The sequence below is a fragment of the Phalacrocorax aristotelis genome, chromosome 10 (assembly GCF_949628215.1).
Source record: "Phalacrocorax aristotelis chromosome 10, bGulAri2.1, whole genome shotgun sequence".
In the NCBI taxonomy this organism is placed as follows: domain Eukaryota; kingdom Metazoa; phylum Chordata; class Aves; order Suliformes; family Phalacrocoracidae; genus Phalacrocorax; species Phalacrocorax aristotelis.
The window spans coordinates 17,425,231-17,439,679 of NC_134285.1; the positions used below are offsets into that span (position 1 = coordinate 17,425,231).

At 42.6% G+C, this 14,449-nt stretch overlaps 1 long non-coding RNA gene across 2 annotated transcripts; it reads left to right on the forward strand.

The window, feature by feature from the left end:
* Positions 1 to 59: 59 nt before the first annotated feature.
* On the forward strand, positions 60 to 13,854 carry LOC142062672 (uncharacterized). 2 transcript variants are annotated; one of them, XR_012662533.1, is made up of 5 exons: positions 60 to 196; positions 1,655 to 1,775; positions 5,312 to 5,454; positions 11,193 to 11,259; positions 12,582 to 13,854. It is a non-coding gene; the product is annotated as an uncharacterized LOC142062672 (long non-coding RNA). The 2 variants fall into 2 exon arrangements; XR_012662534.1 differs by lacking the exons at positions 60 to 196; positions 1,655 to 1,775 and adding an exon at positions 4,308 to 4,659 and having other exon boundaries at positions 11,193 to 13,854.
* The last annotated feature ends 595 nt before the right edge of the window (positions 13,855 to 14,449 follow it).

Genomic DNA, 14,449 nt, shown 5'->3' on the forward strand with positions numbered 1-14,449 from the left:
CCCGCGGTGCGGGGCGGCCCCGGGCCCGGCTGAGCGGGACGGTGGCGGCACTCGCCCTGCCCCGGCCGGGGGAGGCGGCCCCAGCCCCGCCGTGCCTCGGGGAGCCCCCGAGGGGCGCGCCCTACCCCGGTGGGAGCGGAGTCCCTGGCAGCAGCCCTGTACGGCTCCCGTCTCATGGAATAACAGAATCATTAAGGTTGGAAAAGACCTCTGGGATCATCAAGTCCAACCCCCAACCCAACACCGCAAGGCGTCCTGAACCATGGCCCCAAGTGCCACATCTAGACATTTTTTGACCCCCCCCAGGGATGGTGACTCCCCCACCTCTCTGGGCAGCCTGTGCCAGGACCTGACCACTCTCTCAGGAAAGACATTTTCCTAATATCCAACCTAAACCTCCCCTGACACAACTTGAGGCCATTTCCTTTTATCCTATCACTAGTGACCTGGGAGCAGAGACCAGCCCCCCCCTCACTCCAGCCCCTCTCAGGCAGCTGCAGAGAGCGAGAAGGGCTCCCCTCGGCCTCCTCTTCTCCAGGCTAAACCCCCTCAGCCGCCCCCCAGCACACTTGTTCTCCAGACCCTGCCCCAGCCCCGCTGCCCTTCTCTGGACACGCTCCAGCACCTCAAGGGCCTTCTTGTCCCGAGGGGCCCAAACCTGAACACAGGATTTGAGATGCTGCTTCACCAGTGCTCAGTCCAGGGTATCTCGTACAGTGAGGTGCTTTTACATATCCCCGGCTCGGGCTTCTGGGTGGTGGGACAGAAGTAGGCACGATGGGGAAGACCTGTCTTTCTAATATATGCTGATTGAGATTTTTTTTAAAAAAAAAAAACATCAGTTGGGTTATAAATTCTTTTGGCTACAGACATGTAAAGGCGAGCATAGCAGAAACCTGGTTTTGAGCAGAATTTCTGGAAGTTGTTAGAGCAGAAGAAAGTATGGCAGCCTCCTCTAGGACTTAGCCTTCAAATGTTTTTTTAAAAGTCGTAAATGTATTTGCCTCCTCCTTACAGGTTCATTATAACCTTCACGAGGACACTTTGTAACCTCAGAGCTCTGTAGGCACTAATAGCCCCACTATTAGCAGTGAAGAATATACATAGTTCTTACAGAGATTTGCAGAAACTGCCTGTGCTCAGGAAACTACGTCAGAGGTGAACAACAATTTACTTTTATACAAGCTGAGCCAGCTTGGGGCTATATGGCTTCCAATACAGATACTTTCTAAAAGGTACTGAGGTACCTTTTAGTTCCATCTCATTCTCCCTGAGACACGGAACTGGTTTCTCACTCCAGTTTTCTGAATGAATCCCATTCCCCAAAGAGACACCGCTGATGCTGACACTTCTTTCTACAGTTTCGCCCTAGCCTTGTTACATCAAGCCAATGTCGTGCCCTGGAGCAGGGGTTAGGAATTAAGCCAGCCACAGTCGCCTGCACCGTTTTAGCTGCTCTTTCTGCATTTGTCTAACAGGAACACAATCCTATGTGCTACTGCACTGCAAATGCAGTTTAAGAAAAGTTACATCTTTCTCACTTGCAAGCAGAATGTTTCTATAGGAAGCTGAATTCTGAAAGTGAATTTTTAAAGAAAAAGTATTTTGCATTTTGTTCTGAAGCTGTAAGATTTATGGTCCTTGTGTTTCACAGCCATCTTCCTACTGCCGGAATAGCTATCATCAGCCTTCCTGAGCATTGCTCCAGTGGCATGGATCCCTGTGCTGGTGGGTCATACCTTTGATTATCACAGTTACAACAGCCACGTCCCCAGGTAAACCAAGCCTCACTGAGAATTTTGGACTAATGTGATCAACAGTGGTATCACGGTCTCAGAGAAGTAAGTGGGAGTTTGCTTTTGACTTCAGTGATGTAGGATTTCCCTCCAAGGCTTTCAGTTTTTGTGACATCCCGCCGTAAGCCAACACAGAAAGAATTCTGGGCGAAATGTGCACTCAGTAGCTCGTGTCATCAGGTGGCAGCTGCCGATACACTGTGTGTCAAATGGAGCTTTTCCACAGTTCGTGGCTGTATGGTGAATTTCCAGTGACAGCGTAGGGATCAGTATGGCAAAATCAGAGTCCAGCAGGCTGGGTCCAAAAGCTGGCATTTTGTCACAATAGCAACTAGATGACTGGAGCAGGGATCTGGAACCTTATCCTGCCTCCCTCAAGCCACAGAGCCGCTTCAACCCGATTTCTCTAAAAACGACGTTCAGGTTTCCGTATTCTTTACTGAATTATTTCTGCAGCTGAGGAGAAAAAAACCCATCACTTCTTTTAAAGGCAGACTAACAAAACCAGTCACCATCCAGTTCTTTTTGACTTGTAACTGACATTCTTGCCTCTCTAACATCTTTGCCTGGGTGTCTCCAGTGCTTACCCTCATTTACAATCTTTGTGGTCTCTCGTGTCTTTCTTGCCTCAGTGCAGCAATGATGGAACCAGAGCAGCTTTCCAGAAAAAAAATTCGGTAGACCCATTAGAGCCACTGTCACCCATGAAAACAGAGGCATGGGGTACACCTTGTGCCCAGCCCCGAAGGCTGGCGCATTGGGTATCTGCAAAAGCCAACAGATATCTGTGGAACTTGGCACATTTTTGGGGCAAATAATTTATTTACTGAAAAACTCAGTCACTCAAAAGTATTAGCCAATTAATGACAAATGCTGCAAAGATATTGATATTAAAAGCACTGCTTTTGATTTTTTTATTATTATTTTTTTAAGTCCTCCTTTGATTGACAGAGTACATTATTGGCTGGGTCACCAATCTGAAAAGTGCGTTTAGAGCATTCAGGTTGAAAAGAAAAAAAGATTGAATAAATGGAAAAGGAAAAATGGCAAATCGATTATTCTCACACGCCTAATTGGTTCGTGAGGTTTCTGGAGTCTGTAGCTCACGGCTGCTCGGGAGCAGCTTGATGCCGTGCTGGGAAAAGCAGTGGTGCTGTTAAAGCTGTATTTCTGCAGAGACACCGCACGGGGTTGCTACCTGCCTGCAAAACGAGATCCTTGGGCCCGGACCAGCTTCCCCTTTCCCCGCCGGGGTTTGAGCTAAAGCGTCTTTCAGTGGGGAAATGGGGGATTTCACCAGTGTCAGGGCAGGGAAGAAGATATAACCAGGTAGATTAGATCTGATCTTTCACACAGCTACTGGACACAAGCCATTAAACCCAAGCGTAACACTACATGAGTGGCCTTTGTAAAATACCCAAATGCTGCAGGGAGCTACGTGGTACCTTACAGCGAGAGTTTGGTACTGACTTTTTTTTCCATTGCAGCTTACAGCTCAGTGTGGCACCCGGGCTTTGCGTGCAGTCAGGCTTGGGGAACGAGGCTGGTATGGTCGTACGGCTGGTCGCCTCTCCCCGAGAAGATGAGGAGGTGTGCTGGCAGGGTGGGAACACCCCAAGCCCAGGGATGGTGCTAAACCTTCCGAGAGCTTTCTTTAGCCAGGCGCAGCCTCAGTGGGTTTTAGGCCTCGAGTGTCTCATGAAAGCCTGGCAAACATCTGCTCTGGCTGAAGGCAGGGACCCTCCGGAGGAGCCTGGCTCCCAAGCCACCGTGGGGAGGGGCGTTCTTTCCTAGGAAGACACTTTGGCAGCTGAATTTCCGCCATAAAACTTAATAATAAAGGGAACAGGGCAGCTTAGTAAATTCATGCTTCCTCACATCTAATAGTGCTCTTTGCACTCTGTCCCCAGGACATTCTTAAACATATTTTTTTTCTTATTGTACAGTCAGAATCTAACTTTTGAAAAGGGTGGGACATGAATGGTGCCCTGAAAGTGGCCTGACTGCAAAGAGAAAGTACCAGTGCCTCAGCAAAATTTCTGAGGAGGGAGCATAAAACCATCTCTGGAGGGCCCACATGTGTAAGACTTGACGTTAAGCGCTGACAGATGGGGCACAGGCGAGGAGAGAAACAGAGATAGACCGAACTGACAGAATGTGGATAGGGCAGGAAGACTTTTAAAAGTTCTTCCCAATGAAGGTGGTCAGGCACTGGCAAGGTGCTCCAAAGTTGCTGTGGTATCTCTGGGAGATTTTCAAAAGTTTAGTTGGCCTCAACCTTGAGCAACCTGATCTAATTGTGAAGCTTTGAGCAGGAGACTAGACTGAGTGACCTCCAGAGGTCCTTTCCAACCTAATATTTTCTATAATCCTACGCTTCAGAAAAATAGCAGTATCAAGGGGTAACAAGTGATTCAGAGGGAGAGCCCTCTAAGTGTGAGAAAGGAGCTGCGAGCCCCAGCAGTAGGCATTTTTGCCTGCTGTTTAGTGTGAGGCAAATGCAGTAACTCTACTGCCTGGAAGTCCTGCTCTGACTCATCCCAGGACACATTTCTGCAAGGCACAGCAGAAAAGGAGAAGTGACTGCTGAGCCCTGATTGGGGGGGAGGGGAGCTGGCCCCATGGAAGCTTAGAACAGGGAATTTTAGTCTTACTCATCATATTATTTTTATATTTGGTTTTTCAGATGTAAGCCTCAGTGTTTCTGTCAGCATATTAACTCTGTGTGCACCACAAGTTTGTCTGCTAGCCCCAGTGACTCCTTTATGCCTGCCTCCATGCACAGATGCATGACTTCCAGCTGGGAGCTTAGTCTGATCCACTGCACTTTACTAGTGTTTGTCAGGAATAAATGGACTGCCTGGTGAGTGCTATTTAATCTGGGCAGATTTCAGTGTTATGGTGGAGAAAGAACTAAAAAGATGGGTGTGGTCTGGGAAAGATATAGCCAGAGAGCTGGTTGGGGCAGATGAGTGAAATGTGGCAGATGAACCATAGAGGATTTACAGAAGTTAGAACGCAGATTCATCTTGAAAAGGTGCTCTACCTAGTCTTAACAAATGTAAGTGAGAAAAGGAAGGGAAATCTACATGACCGCAAACAATGAATGGTGCTGGAAGGTGTAGCAGAGTCTAGACCTCTAGCAAAAGACCGGCATGGGTTTGTTCTTTGCTGAGCTTTCAGACTTAAATAATGAGGCCACAATATTACCCTGCCAAGCTGGGTATCACTATGTTATGTGTTTGATACACAGTCCTTATCTTATATTTAAATGTAGTTAATGCTGGGTTCTGACCATGAAAGAGAGTTTTCTTAAATTCCTCAGTGCCTAGTAATGAAAACCCTGATTTCTACAACCTATTCTTCATGTCTCCAGGGTACAGCTCAAGCAATGGTTCCTGCCCTACAGTTGACAGAGGTCAGGCTGCAGCAGTTCAGTATGGATGTTTCGATATCAGTGTTGCAGGCATACGGTCACTTCACAACCAATGTTCACACTTTCTTTCTCTGCACAGGGATCTACATCCCTCCCTAGTGAGGTCCATATTCTGAATGCTGGTGCCAAGATTCACACTCTCAGCTACTGCCAGTAGTGAGACCTGTGCTGTCACTCATGCTGAGTGCTGCAAGCTCCAGACTGGATGGTGCTATGGACCCTGTAAGTGGAGTAGCCATAACAGTAGTGTTTACACTCTAAGGCATGGTGTGCAGAAGGGGTTAAGTACTAGGTCCCTATAATGAAGGCGTTCATGGAGTGCAAAAGGATCTCCAAGGCAGTAATACCGTGATTCAGAGCAACGCCCACATCAAGCCAGCAGAGACAGAAATAAATTCTCCAGCTGCTTAAATGCAGGAGGATCCATTATTGGTATCCACCATTCAAATTCTAAGTCCAGGTATTACTGCCTAGTCCAGTTTTCTTCTAATGAGGTGGCCACAACAGTGTTAGAGGTCAGTAGTTTACAGTCTCCTTCCAGACTCTTGATGAATCTATGCAGTCTCCATTTGGGTAAAATACAAAGCTACTCAGTAGGTTGGTACAAACCGTTCTGTAAGAAGACCAAGGAGAGCATCTCCTGCTATGTTTCAGTCTGACATGCTGCATTATGGAATATGTCCTCAAAGATGGAAGAAAATTATGAGATCAGGGGTTTTCCATCTGTGTTTGTCTAAGGTGACAGAGTTGTATAAAGCTGACACTAAAAAAAGTGCAATTGATAGCAAAGTTCATCTGAGGTATTTTAAAGTAGGTGGGGGAAGCCCTTTTTTTTTCTTTTCTAGTTGGTAAGGAAGCCGAGGACTGGAGCAATAGTGGGAGTGCCACAGGCAACACTGAGTCTCAGTGGCAGACATTTTTATGGAGGAGGATTCAGAACAAGAATAGCAAAAAGGATTGCCATTGAAGCTCAGCTAACATTCATTGTCACCAGTAATCTGAGAAACCTGAAGTTTTGGTTAAACAGAACAATTCACACACCAGCCAAGATGATCAATCCAGTATGTAGCAATGGTTTCCTGGTGCTATGATCAATGATGAAAAGGTGTAGGCAGAAGTAAATTTAGCAGAGACATCAAAAGGAATTATTAGAAGAAGGAAACAAGCAGCCTGGGGCAAGAAAAGTTGTGTAGAGACCAACTGGAAGTGAGTCTTTGGGGGAGAAAATTGGGTTGAAGGCATGACGTCTCAAAGATGAGGTCGAGAAAACTGATCTTAGTGTAGCTGGACGTGGATGGTATCAGATACAATGGTGATAGAGGAAAGACAGCTGAGAAAAGTTGTGGGAATCGGTGCTGCCAAATCCTTTTTCTCACCACAACTTCACACTGTTTTGTATTTTATCTTTTTTTTTGTGTTCTCAGAAGCCAAACCTGTCAGCCTACTGAGAGGTCCCGGGGAGCCTCAGTTTCTCTTTCTTTCAGCAGGTTTTTATCAAGCAGATTGAAAAATTTGAAAAGATGAGGCTGACAAAATCGAAAAATCTGAACACAAAAAAAGAGAACCCCAAATTAATATTGCCAGGATCTAAAAATGTTTTAACAAACCATGGCATTTTTAGGTTCATCGTGTATTTTTGAGCTTCACAAATTTTGCACTGTCAGAAATGGGATACGCTCTGAAGAGTGCACAGCATGTCTTTTTCCAGCACAGGGATTTACTTACACTGAGCAAATGCATCTGCTGGTTGGCAGAGCCAGTGGCCCTATAAAGATCACAGAACCTGAGTTTGAAAGCTTATCTACCACCCTCATTTCTTGCTATTGCTACAGACCTCTTCTCAGCAGCCCTCAGTCTGGGGCTCTGCTCCCCTAATGCTGGGCTTGTCCTACACAGCTGCCCACCCCTGATAACACAGCTGAGGAGCCCAGAGGAAGTTGTACACGATGCTTTTGTCAACACTCCTTCCCACACAGACCATCTCCCGTCTCCTTTGCTACTGTAAATTGACATCAAAGCTGCTGAATCATGATACAGGAGTCACAAAAATGTTCTTTATGCCGTAGAAACAAGGCCCTCTCCTTCTCATTGTTTCCTGCCTGTGTCAAAATGGAGTCACTGATTTCTGTCCTAGCTCCTCCTGCACTGGCACTTCGGGTGAAGCAGGCTGAGTTCTCCTCATTCAGGCTAGGATAAAATGCAAGTACAGATAGAGCCAAGATTTGATTCTGGCCTGCTAAAAGATAGCCTTGCTGAGCAGACAGTGTCTGGACAGTTCACCATGAAAAGCCATTTGGAACCAGTTTCTAAGAGATTTGCCTACAAGGTCAGAGCCCCAAGGGAATTTTTCAGATGATACACTGCACATTTGAAAAGTTGTCCTCCCACACAGAGGGCTTATTTGCACTGCAGAAATATTTTGCTAGGGTGCTTAGTTACAACAGGCTTTATTCCTAAGCCTGTAGAAGGAGCTGAACTATAGTTTGCCTTTTCAGCACTGTAACTGGATTCCTAACAAACCAGAGTGTTAAGGAAATAAAATGGTGCTGTACCTGGAAAGGGACACTTGGAATAGAACAACTTGGAAAGCATTAGACAGCATAGAAAGACACAGGACACAGAAAAGAGAAGAAAGGGGCGGGGGGAGCCATGGTGATAGTCAGGGAGATATTGATGCCCAGAGACAAGAACTTACAGAAAAATGAAATATAAAAAATATACAGGGAACGAGGGTAAGTTATGTCAAAGAGGAAGCCTGAGAGGCCTGGCAAAACACAAGGAAAGGAAAAGATTGCTATCAAGCCATCAAAAATATAACATAATGATAAAAATTCTCTATGTATAAAGTCATAAGCATTTAAAATTTTCATGTGCAGATGAATGCTTTTCAAAGCCATATTTTTCACAGCCCAGTGAGATTTAACATTCCTACTTTCAACAAATACATAGACTTCATATAGATTTGCTAAAGTATGCAGGGGAAACTTTCAGGCTTTGACTGTCTAAATGGATTTGTCAGGAAAAGATACCTCTAGATATCTCACAGAAATTCAACTTAAAACTGTGACATCACTTAGAAAAATCTTGGAAAATTCACAAATGAAAAGAAGTAATTTAATTCACGAATTAAAAGAAAGCTGTAATTTCCTTCACTGGAATACTGTTCTTCTGCTGTTCTCTTCAAAATTCTTTTTTTACAGCCAGCTAACAAACAGCCAAAGCCGTACTCAAAAAGAAAATATGGAAAAGCAATAAAGATTTCAGTTCTTCATTTACTGTCAGTCTTCCCCACTAACTATGACTCACCCTAAGATTATAAAAATACATAATAAATTCAAAATAACAAACTACTCTGGAATCATGAAATACTGTAGCCAACAAAAATAATTGATTTGCTTTTCAACACGTTACAAAATTGTTGTTGTTCCTATTATTATTTTAGCAGTAGGTGAGAGCAACATTTGGATGAAACGATACATTCGCAAGAAGAATCTTGTAACCTAACTTAAAATCAAATGCAACAAGTGAATGACAGAACCTATAGAAGAAATTATTGGAAAGAAAAGAAGATAAGTTAAAAAAAGACAGCTAGTGACTTAGATTAGCTGTGTACCTTAGGTCATGTGAAAAATTTCTTTTTTAACAACAAGTGAAATAATCTCCCTTGCTCAATTCAGCTGTCATTGTTTGGCTCATAGCACACTAAAGTATAGTACAAAATTTAAAATACTTACATCGTCATTACTAAGTGGTTAGTTAAAAACAGACCTTAAAGCTCTGCATAAACTTCCCTATATGTATCTCATAGTTTCAAACATATCCATCCCAATTCTAATGAGAAAACTTCCTGTTCTACCACTATTCTGTGAAGGTTTATAGACCTGTGCTATAAACACCTGTGCTACAAACACCTGTGCTACAACGTGGGCTATAACAAAAACACCACTTTTGGCACCATATTTCCATTAAATGTAGGGCAGATTCAAGACCGAGTGGTTGGTTTATGACCCAGAACTGATAAAGAGTGAGTGACAGCAGTGATAGTGGGAGGAAATCCTTCCCTGTATTTTTTTTTCACAGACCTGTATGGATTTTAACCTCTGTAGCACAGTTTCATCTGACTTTTCTTTGTGATAGTAACATTTAGAGCTTATATTGCCTTTTTTTTTTTTTTTAATCACCATATATGAAAACTTTCTACTCTCCTTTAGACACAGTATTTTACTTCAGACAAGCACTGAGCATGTACACCCCCATGACTGACAGGCAAAATAAAGGCACAGAGAGTGCAAGTGGCTGGCTAATGAGTCAAGGAGCCAGAAAATTAACCCAATATCCTAGATTACAAGCCAGACCCCAAACAGTGGATCACAGCCTCCTACATTAGCATTTGCAATTCCATTTTCTTTTATGAAATCTACCCTTCCACAAAAGTAATTTGGAGGTTACAAGAAATTAAAGTGACATTTTTGCAAGTATTTGAGGATTGAAAGGGAAAAACAAATGTAGTAGGATGAGATCTCAAGAGAGAGGTGGTCAGGAAAAGAGCACAGCAATGTGGCTTTAATACAAAAACAGGTGAAGGAAAAGGAAAATTTTTGGGGCTTGGAGGATGATATTGGAAGCAGCAGATTAGTCACCTTTCATATTGGGGAGGAGTTACTTATAGCTCTTTGTTTTCCATTTGGTTTGCTGGGGAACTTTGACAGAAAACACATGGCTTTCTATGTTTGGCAAGATAGGGAAGATGATAGACTGGGCTTAAGAACCAGACAAGATTTCAAGGCTCTTATTTTGTCAACAAAATTAGTAGTTTTCCAGCTGTGGCTCTTCAAAAAACTTCCATTGAGAATCTTTAGTAGTTTGTAATAGGATAAAATAAAAGTTTTTAGTTTCGGATAGAATATTCTTGGACACTGAATGGCCATGAAATTTATCCAGTTACACATGGAACATTTACTTTGCATTTTCTCCTCATGATTAATTTGAAATTCGTCAGATTATCAGCAGGAAATCAGCATGACCCAAGAACAGACTTGTTACAAAGTCTCTAAAATTTGAACTTGTGTTTATCAACCATTTAATACTCTTCATTCCTAAGGGACTGACAGGATAAGCAGATGGTCTGCAAAGGAAAACTATAATATTTGAGGCTTGATGGGAGATGTGCATTTTGGCCAAGAGGCATGTACAGTCTTGCCTGCTATTTATTTCTTCTAACATTTAAGACACACATTCACCACTCAACAAATTGGCTTCAAATTAGCTGTTCCTAGTCTTCATATGCCTATCCTAAAATGGGCTTTGTCATGTAATTGAACCTCCCGTAGAAAAACAAAGGAACAGTTGTTCTTTGGATAATACCGAGCAAAATGGTAGCGTGACAGACAGGTCTTTTAAACAAAGAGGATAGGCCTGTTTCTGTTGCAGGATGGACACAAGTTCATATTAGAAAAGGTGAGGAAGAGACTGATGTCTGAAAAGTCTTTTTCCCTGAGAGATCTTAATCTTAAAAAATCTTAAAGTTACACACATCAGTCATGAAGAAGCTGCTTTTTCAAAGTCTGCTAAAAGGGGGCTGGCCCTGCTAACAGGCGAGGAGATGGTCTCAATGCACTAATGGTTCTTTCCATCCAAATTTCCTGTGTGTGTCACAGCTGCTGGTCTGTGCAGCTGTCTGTTGGTTTGGTGTGGGGTTTTTTGTTTTTTTTTGTTTTTCTTTTTTTTTTTTTGCCTACCCCACCTCATGTTTATAAATGACTTATCATTTTATGTTGCAGATCAGGGAGATGAAAAGTAAGAAATACCATTCTGATTTCTGCACATATTGGTCATGAAACCCTCAACAACCAAATATCTGTCCTGTTTGTTAGGAATTAAATAGTGAATGCCAACACATTCTTAGACAGACTTTTACCCTTGGGGCTTAGATTTTTCTTTGTTTTCTTTTTGTTCTCCAGGCACATATGCTCAGAGATTTTCCCGCCGCCAAAGGCTTTAGAAGGCCTCACTCCTGGTGAACTCCCAGTAAGCACAAGTCTTCCCCCCTTAGAGGTGGGAACCACCTTAGAGGTGGTTTACAGGAAATGCATAAAAAAGTACAATCAGTTTCCCTACTTATTCACGGGGTTCAATAAATTTCAAATCAGACGTGGGGTGATGTGACTTTTTGGTGATGGAACCTTATGGGAGCTTTCACCATCTCTGCTGTGATGAATATATCCCCTTGGGGCGTGGGGGGGCACTGGTTTTAGTCATGGGTGCCTTCCGGCAGATTGAAGCAGGTGCTATCACCCTTTGATTCCTTCAGCTTTCTCTCATTTCATTCAGCAGTAGTTAGTCAAATTCGCTTCTCATCACCTAGAGGTGAAGATAATAGCTTGAGACAAAAAGAAATCACTGATGAAAACCCCATCTGGACCACCTCAAAGAGCACGCACTGTGACAGATAGTAGATTGGCATTAGTGTATAAGAGAATTCCTCCATAATTATTAGCCCTCATACTGCCCACCCATCTTGTGTTCATGTCATCTTCCTTTTCCCTTTCCATTCTTTGGGCAGACAGACCTCAGTTGCTGAGTGTTGCTTCAGTGTAAAATAACACATGGTGCTTGTGGTGTGGGAAGGAAGCTGGCTGTGAGAGATAAAGGTTGAGGTTAAGAGCAGACCGACTGTTATGCTCCTGGGGCTTTGCTGCTCTTTGTATAACCCTGGTGTGGCTGAGTGATACAAATCAGCACTACTTTTTCTGATAAAACCCATCTACCAGAGGAAAGCAGCAGCCATACCTCCACATCTTTTTGTAGTTTATTACAGCCCTGACGTTCCAAAGGGTCTGGGTGGGTCAAAGGTTAGTTTTCCATTGTATTACTGAAAGAGAGCAACCAAGTTTGGTTGGGGCTCAGAGACTGAAGCCCCAAAATTGAAATTAAAGAAAAAAGTATATCAGAGGAGCTGCAAGAAACAAAAGCCTTTGGGGAAATTCCAAGATTGCCAAAGAAAAGAACAGTCACTGAGAATGTTTGTGCAAAACCACCATCTTCTCCTTCCTTCCCACAAGGACTAGTGCAACTCACTTTGAAAGAGAAAGAAAGAATCAAGAGAGCAAGAAGCATTTCATCCAGCTGTCCCATTCTGCAAAGCCCCACTGCTTTACTTCACCCAAACTAGCAGGCAGGCAAAATCGTGCCATTTGTGACCTACAGAAACAAAGCTCTATGTTTGCATGGGTGGGGGAGAGGTACAGTCAAGCTTATCACCAACTGGAAAAAATGCAGAGTAGAAATGTTCTGGTTGCTTTATCTCCCCCCCACCCCTTCATGCAAGACTTAATTATTTTTCTTCCCAGGAAATGCAAATCCTAAATGAAGCCCAGCTTCAATGCACATATTCAGAGAGACCAAAACTGATGGTTTTGAAGGCTGAAACTAATTGTTTCATTAGTTGAAACAGACTGAAACTAATGGTTCTAGAAGATGCTGCACCAAAATCAATCTTTAATTCTTCAGTGGAAAACAATAATTAAACATAAGACATGAAGCATTGAAAAGCAGAGAAGAGCTGAGCTGATCTCAAAGTGGTCCTTAACCTATCTTAATAAAAACCTTCTACCTGATCTTCTGAAGTTTTATGCAGTAAGAAAAGTTCTTACATTCCTGAGGGCTATTGAATAAGCAAGTGTGGATTTACCAGGCAGGTCTATGGCAGCTGCAGCCTCTCCCTTTGCAATGCCCAGAGCAGAACAAACATTACTGGACAGGACAACCTTGTCCAACCATTCTGTCATCTGATTCAGGCTCAAGCTGTATGCTCAGAGGGAAAAAGTACTGTGAGCATCAAGATAACTGAAACCTGGGACAAGAGTAATGTTAAATAAAGCTAAAACTGCTAAGAAATTTCATAGAGAAGGGAAACAAAAAATCTGCTCCTGAACATAGCTCTAGCTCTGTCACATAATCCTGACGTAAGGAAGCTACTCCCTCTAAGAAAATCTGGTGGAATGAGAATGGAATTGGCATATAGAAACCTTCTGTCATTCAAATTACAAAACTTGCATATTTTGGATACTGATTTTATTAAAGCAAAGTTAAAGCATTTAAGCCATAAATAAAGCTAGTGATGCTTTTTCCCTTAAGCTCTGATTACATGAAGGAAAGCTGAAAGCATTTTTCTGCACTGGTTTAACTTTAAAAGTAGTACTGATGCCATAAAATATTTCATAGGTCATGTGCAGCTCTGAAAAGGATTAGGTTATTTATTGGTAAAATATCTAGTAGCCCAAACATTCCAAGAACTGCAGTTGAATTCAAGAGAGCTCAGGACCTATGAAAATCAAGTCGTAAGTGTGTAAGAGGAGAAAAAAATGTTTCCCTTTCACACTGTAGAAACTGTAAACAGAGTCAGAGTTTGAATTAAACAAAACTGTGCTTCAATTAATGTAGTAAAAGTTAGGTTTTGACCTAAGGTTGAATTAAGAAATTGGTGGACTGAAATATAGGTTAGTCTTAAAGTGATGAAACTATGTTTTGAGCTTTCAGCCTTCCTCTCAGTTTTCTCTTTCTCCTTTATTCCAATTCTTTTTTTGGTCTGTCAGTTTTGTCAATTAATACACACAGCAAAATAACCAAATAAACCTGAACTATATTTCACAAAATGAGTTCTAAAGAGTTCTAACTTAGCAAAATTAGGTTATGAGGGGTTAAAAGAAGCTGCTGACTGTTGAAAATACAGTATAGATACAGAACAACCAGAGCGATCACTTTGCCAATGAATTTAAGAGAACAAATGAAGGGACAGAGTGAAGTGTGCAGAATAATTTTCAAATAAAATAAGAAAACAAAAATATGGTTTTGAAGTACAAAATGTGTGTTATGGAACGGCTACTGGAAGAACAATGCCTCCTCTTGCTCTCAGCGGAGGCCTATAAAACTATGCATTTACAGTCCTTACTCAAGGCCTTCTATAATCTTGGTAGCAAAAACTGAAAGGAAAACTAGAGGAGGCAGCTCAGACTGCCCAAGCAGAGTCGTAGGCAGGAGGGATACCAGCAGCTTGGCATTTTGAAAAAGGTCTCTGAAAAAAGTAGTAAGAAACAATTGATTGAAATGTAACCAAACAGAACTAACTTAGCCTCCTGTAGGACAGATTTTGTTCTTCAAAACCCTGATCATGGCCACATTTTAAAGACGGCTTTCCATTTTCCAATCTGCACCCGCA